Genomic DNA, 8718 nt, shown 5'->3' with positions numbered 1-8718 from the left:
TAAATATAAAATTAAAATAAAAATAAAAATTAAAATAATAATAAAAATACAATAGAATAAATTAAACTAAAAGAGTCCCGTAATCAAGTATCGGTAAAACCAGCAAAAGAAGCCACCGATTTCTCGCCAAAACTTATTTTTGTCAAACCTATGTACACAAATACCGGTTTTGTGGGCGCAAGGAAAAAAACATTGGAGAGCGAACAAAGCGTAAAATAATATATAAAGAACAATTGAACTGACAAGATTTACCATGGCAACGAGCAACGGTGCTTTAACATTTACACTAAATGAGATAATTAAAGATGCGCATTGCATTCGCGAGTATAAAGGAGACAACTCATGCGCACTTACTTCGTTCTTAAGAGAAGTGGACATGGTCTTAATGTTTTTTCCAACGGATTCGCCAGAGAAAACCTACGTGTTTCATCGTATTATAATCAATAAGATTCAAGGTGAAGCTTTGCACGTCGTTCGAACTCTTGGCCCCTCACCAACATGGATAGAAGTAAGAGATATTCTTATACGAAACTTTGGTATAAAAAAATCTTATAACCAGTTGTATCAAAAGGCATTTATTCTAGTAAATAAAAATGATATTGTTAATTATTATTTAGCTCTAAGAGATATTTTATGCAAAATAAATGAGAAATTTGAGTACGATGACGAAAAGCCTATTGAATTTAGCTCAAAAAATGTTGAAAAAACTATATTAAGAACATTTTTAAACAATATTGATGTTAATTTGGCTTCAGTCATCATTAATAAAGGTATTAACTCTTTAAGAGATGCTTATAATTTATTAGAAACAGAAGGACTTATTAGAAATCATATCATAGAAAATAAGCCTACATATAATAGAAACGAAAGACCATATCATACTTACCAAAATAACAACAACTTCGCGAACTATAGTAGAAATGGAAGTTTTAATCGTAATCACAACCAAACGAAACAATTTGTAAGACAAAATAAATTTGAGCAACCAAATTCAAATATAATTGAAGCAAACAGAAGTTATAACAATAGTTTTAGAAACCGTAACTTTGCGTTACCACAAAGTAGTACGCTATCGAAAATGGATGTAGATCACGTACAGGTAAATACCGCAGATGCTAATTTTCATCAAGGAACAAATGTAGAAGGATTTGAACGTTTCAACAATTATCAACAATATTCTAATCATAGCAACTTTCAATATAACGAAAATGATCACGAAATAAATTTTCATACAATTGCCTCAAAACGACACTTCCCTTAATTGAGATTACAATTAAGCATGATAAATTAATTGCTTTAGTTGATACCGGATCCACAACTTCTCTTTTAAACAAAGACAAATTGTTGCAATATGAAAGAATACCTTTACATAACCCAATTTTATTTTCTTCTCTTAATTCAAAATCAAATATTTATCATGAAATCATAACCGACTTACCAACTGAGTTCAACGAAAATGCCACTATGTCATGGAAATTAACAGATTTTAGAGATAAACAATTCGACGCAATAATAGGGCAAAATATATTAAAACCTCTTCAAGCCGTAATTGATATGAGTAAAGAAGTAGTTATTATTAACCATAGTGTATTAAAATTTCTTCCTAATTTTCCATACAATAGGCACGAAATTTACCAATTAGAGCCAACAAGCCTAGGGAAAAATGTAATGGATAACCTGTTTAGTGACCTAAATATCGATAAGTCAGCTGCACTAAAGACCATTCTTAACGATTTCCAAGATTTAATATTTATAGAGGGTGAAATATTAAGTAATACTAATTGTGTAGAGCACGAAATTAAAACCGTGTCTGAAAAACCAGTTTACTGTAAAATGTACAGATACCCCCATGTACATGAGAAGGAAATTTATAGACAGATAGACGACATGCTACGTCAAGGCACCATTAGGGAAAGTGTATCACCTTATAATGCACCTTTGTGGATAGTGCCCAAAAAAAAGGATAGTTCAGGGGTGGATAAGTGGAGAATAGTAATAGATTACCGAAAGTTAAATCAAATAACAGTAGAAGACAAATTCCCTATTCCTAATATTGAAAGTATATTAGATAAACTAGGCCGAGCTCAATATTTCTCCACGATAGATTTGGCAAAGGATTTTCACCAAATCCTCGTTAAAGAGGAAGACCGGTCGAAAACGGCATTTTCCACCCCACATGGTCACTACGAATTTACGCGAATGCCTTTTGGGCTCAAAAATGCACCGGCCACATTTCAGCGTCTAATTGATACAGTTTTGAAAAACGATATTAATAAAAGGTGCGTCGTTTACCTTGACGATATTTTAATTTTCTCCACAAGTTTACAAGAGCATGTCGTCGACATTAAGCATATTCTTAACAAATTAAGATATTCAAACTTAAAAATTCAAATTAATAAGTGCAAATTTTTCGCAAAAGAAACTCCTTTCTTAGGCCACATACTCACCCCAGAAGGAGTGAAACCCAATCCGGCAAAAGTTGATTGCATTTTAAAGCTGCAACTACCAAAAAATGTGAAGCAGATCAAATCGTTTCTGAGTGTTACCGGATATTACAGAAAATTTATTCGCGACTACTCAAAGGTAGCTTACCTACTAATAAAATTTTTAAAAAAGGATGCTAAAGTCAATCCTAATGATCCCAGTTTCATCACTGCTTTCAAAAAACTTAAAACAATAATAACTGAAGCTCCCGTATTCAAGTACCCCGACTTTAAAAAACGTTTTCAACTGATAACAGACGCTAGCAACTATGCCCTGGGTGCAGTTTTGTAGCAAGACAATCCAATTTGCTTCGCTAGTAGAACCCTAAATAACCATGAAAAAAATTATTCTGCCACTGTAAAAGAGTTATTAGCAATTGTTTGGGCTACTGGTTACTTTCGACCTTATTTATTTGGTGTTAAATTTGACATTCTTTCTGACCATCAACCACTGCGATGGCGTTTTGTCAAATCACATGTAAAAGATCTAAATACGAGATTGTATAGATGGCTCATTAAACTTAGCGAATTTAATATTAACTACATAAAGGGTCAAGATAATCATGTTGCAGACTTTTTGAGTAGAATTAGATGCGATGAAATACATACACTTAACTCATCAACTGAACAAGCTGATTCTCTATATAATAATACCGATGATCATGAGGCGAGACATTCCCAGGAAGAAGATACTCATAATCATATTGGCATTCTTAACACAGTTGTTAATCGTTTTAAAACGCAAATAATTCTCACAGATGATAAAATCAAAGACTTTGAATATAAACATAACAAAAAGAAAATATTTATTAATTCAGCTGACTTAGAAACAAATTTCGAACATTTATTAACAGAACATACATACTGGAAAAGTAGGTATATTTACTGCATTAAACGATCATATATACAATATTTTACAACAAAAAATAATAGACTTGTTCGTACAATGCAAAAGAAATAGAAAGTGAAGACCAAGTTTATAGAGAGATCCAAAGATACCATAAGAATGAAACAGGACATGCAGGCATAAACGAAAATTATGAAGGTTTAAAACGGCTGATATATTTCCCTAAACTCAAAGAATGCATACAGAAGTTTATGAATGATTGCGATATTTATAGCAGATGTAAATACGATCGCAACCCTATTAAAGAAAACTTTACATTTACAGATATTCCGACGGACACAAAGCAAATAGTACATATGGATGTGTATACAAATTCCAAATGAAATTTCTTAACCTTTATAGACCGTTTTTCGAAATTTGCAACAGCTTTTTATCTGGAAGATCGTAATAATCAAACGATAATCGAAAAATTACGACATTACAAATCCCAAAGAGGAAATTTTTATAAAATTATAACTGATAATGAGTTCAAAAGCGTTAATATAAAAGATTTTCTTAAAACCGAAAACATAGATTTACATTTTGTTAAGCCAAATAACCACACAGGCAATAGTGACATTGTGCGACTCCATAGTATATTAACGGAAAAAATAAGAATTTTGTATATTGAAAACAAAGAATTAAGCATAAAAGATAAAATGAGTAAGGCTGTAGAATTTTATAATAATAGCTGTCATTCTGTTACAAGATATAAACCAATCGATGTTGAATATGGGAATTGTAATAAAAAATTTATTTATGAAAATATTTTAAAATTTAAAACAAATTATCTTAAAAAAAGAAAAAAAATAGAGAAATATTTATGGATAATAGGAAAGAAGAATATATCAAAAACTATAAATCTTTACGACATAAAAATGAACCTAAGTTTAGATTTAATAATTTACAAAATGTTCATAGTTCAAACATAAAAAGACAACTGAAATTTGAAGGAAAACATCAAAATCTCATTTAATTTATTTAAAATAAGTATTAAACTCAGGAGAGTTTTAAATTTAGGCGATGGAGAAATTATGTATGTAAACATGTCTACAAAAATTATGTTTATAAACATTGTATATTATGTTTCACTTAAGTTGCCGACAACATTTTCCTATTTTCTTTAAGCTTTTTATTCTTATTACAATAACTGTTACGATTCTCTCGAACTAAAATTACAATAAATCATTAAGTTTTGATCACTCATCGGAATCGGTTGTTTTAATACACATAACTCGCGCGATGAAATGATAAGGCGTTAATGGAGCCGGGGTAATAAGTGGACATGCCACCGCTCACTTCTAGGTGAAACCACATATACCGAGACCCACTCGACTGATTCCAACCAAATTTGATATTTGGCATTCCTTTGACATTTTCTGTGGCAGTGTGAAAACGGGCCATATTCCTTTTATAAAGATTTTCGAGGTTCCAGATGAGTTTATACCGCTAATGTCGGCCAATATGTGAGTTATCTTAATAAATTGAGAGAATGTGTTTTTTCTATAACGGTGCATATTTTCTTTCTGGTACCGAAATATTCAGTGTTGGAAAAGACCTTCGGTGACAATTGTTTTTCGGAATCACGTTCAGGATGGCCATCAACATCAACTGATGACCAGCGCGCCTATAAAATAAAGGAATTGGTGCTTGAAAATCGACGATTAACAATCAGAGATCTTACTGGCATCGTTGAAATATCGGCAGGATCAGTGAAAACCATTTTGAAAGATCATGTGGGCCTAAGAAAAGTGAAAGTACTATTGGTTCCAAAATCACTCAATCTCAAATCTTCTTAAACATTGTGACAATTGTGGTTTTTAAAGTATTAAATAAACTCTAATGTGATCTTAATAAGTACACACACACATATTTAAGTAGCATAAAAAGATGTTGCAGACTCACAAATCTTAAAATCACTCGTAAATCTTAAAGCACATATTGCTGCTCCAACAGCAACACTAAACAACCAACAAAGGGTGAATTCCCTACAGAACAACATAAGAATAAAAGTCACAGCCATGGTCCAATATAGAGACTGTACACCGAACATGAGAGACGAATCGCAAATAAACCAGGAAATATTCACAACACAGGCGATAAAAGCAACAGCAGGTAATGAATAATACGTGATTGAGCACACCTGAAGGATATCAAAAGTTTCTCCACAACACCTACATACTAAGTGTCACTCAATTATGCATTTCAAAACTCAAGGAGAGACAGATGATATTTTAATCAACTACGACACTAAGTTCACTTTTTACTCAATAATTCAGGGGTTACATGGGTTTACGGGATTCAAAAAATGGAATTTCCTTTATTGCCTTATTAAATTAGTAATTATAGCGGAGATGCAGCTTTGAGAACTTGTGCGCTTAAGGCTAGCTAGGCTAAGTGCACTGTCTTTAAACGCGTTTTTCTCGAAACTGTGTGTTTGAAGTCGGTTGGCAAGATTTCTCGAACTATTCAACTGTTCTTCATGAAATTTTACACAGGTCTTCGAAATACAATTCTTAAAGAATTGGACGAAGAACTTTTTCCAGGTTAAGGTTTTAACTAAAACAAGTATTTTCTCACTTTCAACGCGGGCGCTGGGTTCACCGGAATGGCGTCACAATGTCTGAGTTTAAAATATTTTTTCTAAAAATTTCAGAATTTCTTTTTTAATAGCATATGTTAGCAACAATAAAAAATTTAAGAAAAGGTATAATTTTTTATATGAGAAAACAATTGTTGAAAAAGGAAACTCATGCAACTCCTTAACAGTCTCGATTACACTTATGCGGCTCAGAGAGCTCTATTTATGTTGCTCGAAAAAATAATAAGAAGAAAACAGAGTAAAAGTACATTATGAATTCGGCAAGTCACTAAATCTTGCACACGCTAAAGTCGAAATGGAAACCTAAAGAAATCCGTCAGCTGTGCAAGAGTATACGATCCAGGACATTCATTCTCGTTCTAAGCATCAAATATATATACCCTCTATAGCCACAATCCAAAAGACATAGAAAACGCCTACGCTATAGTAAGCACGATATACTATGGCAACGTGAAATCATCATTCGATGCCCCGTAATACAATCACCAACGACAATACAATATATCGCAACATCAACCTCCATCAAACATAAGATATTAAGAGCAACCACAATCTTATAGATCTAAAGTAAAAATGCAATATGCTCGAATTACATCAGTAGATGAGATCTACAAATTACAACAGGATTCATTCCGCATCACAACAAAAAAGATATACCCACAAATGCAAGAGTTACCACCAAATTATTCATTTTGTGGAGATCCAGAAAAGAAAGACCGAAATCCTTCATTTCGCAACTTCAAGGTAAAACAAAAGGTACAACGTGTTAGCCAAATTACAATCGCTTGCAGAGACAGGCAGTGCGTTTTTAAGCGTATGAACGATTTGCCGTGTCTGCAACGTCAGTGCAGGGATACAGGCAAACTTATAAATAATTTGATATATGTATACTAGAGCTTCTTCTTCTTAATTGGCGTAGACACCGCTTACGCGATTATAGCCGAGTTAACAACAGCGCGCCAGTCGTTTCTCCTTTTCGCTACGTGGCGCCAATTGGATATTCCAAGCGTAGCCAGGTCCTTCTCCACTTGGTCCTTCCAACGGAGTAGAGGTCTTCCTCTTCCTCTGCTTCCCCCGGCGGGTACAGCGTCGAATACTTTCAGAGCTGGAGTGTTTTCGTCCATTCGGACAACATGACCTAGCCAGCGTAGCCGCTGTCTTTTAATTCGCTGAACTATGTCAATGTCGTCGTATATCTCGTACAGCTCATCGTTCCATCGAATGCGATATTCGCCGTGGCCAATGCGCAAAGGACCATAAATCTTTCGCAGAATTTTTCTCTCGGAAACTCGTAAAGTCGACTCATCGGTTGCTGTCATCGCCCAAGCCTCTGCACCATATAGCAGGACGGGAATTATGAGCGACTTATAGAGTTTGGCTTTTGTTCGTCGAGAGAGGACTCAATTTAGGGGATGGGGTCATGTGTAGAAGTTCACGCAAGTGAGGAAAGTTCTCTGATCGCCATTCACTTGGGAGTGGCCAGAAACGATTCTTTTACATATGACTCAAGCAGCTCACGACTTCCGGTCTTTGACCAAGTATCCTCTGGTTAGCCTAAGAACATCCGTTCGAAGGTGAGCTAAAGTGAGAAGGCGAAACATCCCCTGCATAGGGTTGTGCGCTGGGTTTGGGACCCGCCACGTAAAATGCATACCCCAATGAACAGTAACTAGAGAGTAACAAACATTAAAATAAGTGCGTATATTAAGTGTAATATCGGTAAGCGTATTCCAATTAAATAAAAACTGCTCATGGTCACTCAATTACACAAAAAAAAAGAAACAAGTAAGGAAGGGCGAAGTTTGGATCGAACATTTTATACTCTTGCAACTTGCAAAAATCAAAGCCAGGGAAATACTTTAAGGTGTAAAACCAATCATACAGAGTAAAGTCAGCCGGATGTTCGAAAATCATGATATTAGTTATCAAATTTTTCTATTTTAGACACAAAGCTACACTGCTATGAGTAAAACACGCTCTCTTATATTCATTGAAGTAACCTACATATGGGAGTTATATGCGGTACAAAGTCATTCCGAAGCTCTAAAATTGTTTTAAACTATAAGTACCGGAGTCGAAATATTCGGTACATAGGGGCTTGAACAGTTTCTATTGGATTTTCACACTTTTCTTTTATCAAAAATTTTTACCCACAGGTGACCCTTGCTACTGCGATCCCCTGTGCCAAAGATTTATATTTTTTTAACTGCTTAGGTACGGCAGTTTTAGGAGCGGTTTCTAGCGGTTTGTGGGTGTGGCAGTGTTCCGATTACACCCATCTACGAACTCGTAATTTTAATGTATTAAGGAACCCGCATACCACGTTTCATCAAGATATCCCAATTTTTACTTAAGATGCAGCATGCAAACATGGATGGAGAGACATATAGTCAACCGTATTTCAACTTTTCTCATCATCCTGATCAATTAAAAAAGTATCTCCCTTCCGCTTTTTTCCTCTTTATTCAATGCTTTATAAAAAGTGTTACAGTGATCGGATTTAGTTCAAGTTGATTCGGTCCAGAAGATTTTTTGGGTCAAATCATGCGGCACTCAAGTATCAAGCCTTCTGTAGATGGCTTAAAATGGTTTGGTGAGTAACTCCCATCTTCTGGGCGATGTCCAGAGATGCCACTTGCGGGTCTAACTGGATGTTTTTCATGATTTGATCAGTATATGTGGTCACAGGTCTTCCGCCGGCTAGCTTATCCATGGTCATCCACCCGGTCTGAATCGTCGAAATCATT

The 8718-nt window shown here is 34.6% G+C and overlaps 1 long non-coding RNA gene across 1 annotated transcript; it reads left to right on the top strand.

Annotated features, from left to right (window-relative positions):
* The first annotated feature begins 359 nt into the window (after positions 1-359).
* On the top strand, positions 360-4612 carry LOC126765482 (uncharacterized). The gene is made up of 2 exons (XR_007668450.1): positions 360-508; positions 3655-4612. It is a non-coding gene; the product is annotated as an uncharacterized LOC126765482 (long non-coding RNA).
* Positions 4613-8718: the final 4106 nt, after the last annotated feature.

Source organism: Bactrocera neohumeralis, unplaced genomic scaffold (genome assembly GCF_024586455.1).
Source record: "Bactrocera neohumeralis isolate Rockhampton unplaced genomic scaffold, APGP_CSIRO_Bneo_wtdbg2-racon-allhic-juicebox.fasta_v2 cluster10, whole genome shotgun sequence".
NCBI lineage: Eukaryota > Metazoa > Arthropoda > Insecta > Diptera > Tephritidae > Bactrocera > Bactrocera neohumeralis.
Note: the sequence above shows the minus strand (reverse complement) of the source record. Positions and strands in the feature narration are given on the sequence as shown.